This window comes from Panthera onca, chromosome A3, assembly GCF_046562875.1.
Source record: "Panthera onca isolate mPanOnc1 chromosome A3, mPanOnc1 haplotype 2, whole genome shotgun sequence".
In the NCBI taxonomy this organism is placed as follows: Eukaryota; Metazoa; Chordata; class Mammalia; order Carnivora; family Felidae; genus Panthera; species Panthera onca.
The window spans coordinates 32,429,464-32,431,484 of NC_138341.1; positions in this window are offsets into that span (position 1 = coordinate 32,429,464).

A 2,021-nucleotide genomic window follows, 5' to 3' on the forward strand; every position below is an offset into this window, starting at 1 on the left:
ATAGACGCCGGAGAAATCAACCAATCTTTTAAGCCAGCAGTAATTGTTCCTCCTGTCGCCCGGCTAAATGACTTGTATCTGGAGGAAATGCTCAGAATGAATCAGAATGCCCGAGGTGACAGAAACACAGGGCATTCCAAAGTGGGCTCTAACAGAGTGTTTCTTCGTGTCTTACAAGGGTTTGGTTGTGTGTTTCCACCCTCTTATCCTGTCTTCTGGGGCTAGTGTCATTGGGCAGAAACCAAAGGTGATGCATGTATATAACAGCGAGGAAAAACAGTTTGTATGAGGAGAGAAGAGATGAGCAGCGGTGTTTAATCCAAGGATGTACTTTCTTGTACCTCGGTCGTTAGCAAACCCAGGAAGTTCCTTTAGAATAGGCACCACAGTGGAAGGGGTGAAGTCCCTTTGCTGGTAAGCTGTTGGTCATCTTTAAATTTTAAAAAAGGAAATAGTTTAAATATACAAGGAAACTGTGAAAAAAACTATAACCGATATTCATGTACTAACTACTGAGATTTGCCATTTTGCCGTCCTAGTGTTGGTTACCCTCCTTCCCTTCTTCCTTCTTCCTTTCTTAGAAATAAAAGGTTGCAGCATAGCCACATCTCCATATTTTCACTCTGCTGTGTCATTCCTTTCTCTTTCTTTCCAGAGAGAACTGGTATCACAATAAATGCATTTGTCTTTCTTGTTCATTAAAATTAAATAATTAAAAATTATTCATTAAAACTATGTAGATATATATACAGAAGAATATGTCGTCCTCTTTGGGGTTGGGCTTTTAATATTAACTCTTGTGGTTTTTCTATAAGTATCCTTTTAACACTTTTTTACATTTGACATTATATTGCAATTTATGCATACTGATACCAATACATTTAGTTCAATTATCTTAGCCACGGCATTGTATCGCTTTCCAAATTATTTCACTCTCCCCTATTGATGAACAGGCTTTTCCCTACTACAAACCGTGCTAGGATACATATTCCTGTTGAGGTCTTCTCAGACCCAGGTGTGAGATTTTCTCTTCTGAATATATAACCAAGAATGGAACTGTGGGGTTATAAGGTAAGCCTTCCTTCAGTATCATTGACTATTATCAAATTCGTGAACTGGGCCCTTGAAAATCGTTTATATGGCTTTCTCCTAATGGTTAGACTAAAAAGGAATAAGCCGTAGGAAACCAATATGACAAGATGTAACAAAAAACTAGGTGAATCAGGCCAGTTGGGTTTACTCTCCATAACCTGGTCCATGATATATATGGTTGTATTTCCCTTCTTGAAATAAGAATATACTGCCATCTGTTTCCTACTTGAGGTAAAATAGTGCCTGGATTAGCATTTTCCTATATTCTCTCTATAGCTATACATGCCATCTGTATATATTTCTGCCATAAATAGATAATAGGCAAGTAGCTGGAAGAGAAGTCCTAAGTGACCCCTCTGAGCTCCAAACTCGCGTTCCATAACTTTACCTTCAAACTTAGTGGAAATGTATACCCAGCTTGGGAAGTTACGTTCGTTTTGCACCTGACCTAAAACACCTGTAGGAAAGCAGCTCCTGAAAAAGGAAGGATGTACAAAGCACCTGGATGATATCAGAACATCTGGTGCAGGTCATGGGAATCTCTGACAGATCAGGAAGAGAAACTGAAAAAGATCTTAATTTCACTGGGTAAACCAGCCTGTGTGTGCATGTTTGGACACATTCCCTTTGATGCTGCAGGTGGAGCCTCACCCGCTGAACCTCCTCTCCTTCTCCCCAGAGGCTCCCCTACGTATCTCAAGGAGGTCCCCAAAGTGTTGGCGTATCTTGGCAGCTCAGTTTGTGTGTCAACTCCTTTTCAGGGGCCCTTATCTTTTGTAGTGGGTGACTGGGCTCTCGGTAAGAATGGGGCCCTAGTAAGCACATCCGTAGTCTTCCCTCTGAGGAAGGCCAAAGCTGCTTTGTATGCATGTTGGAGTTGAGGCGGGTGAAGAAGGGCAGAGAGACCCCATCCCCAGCTCTGTCTCCTG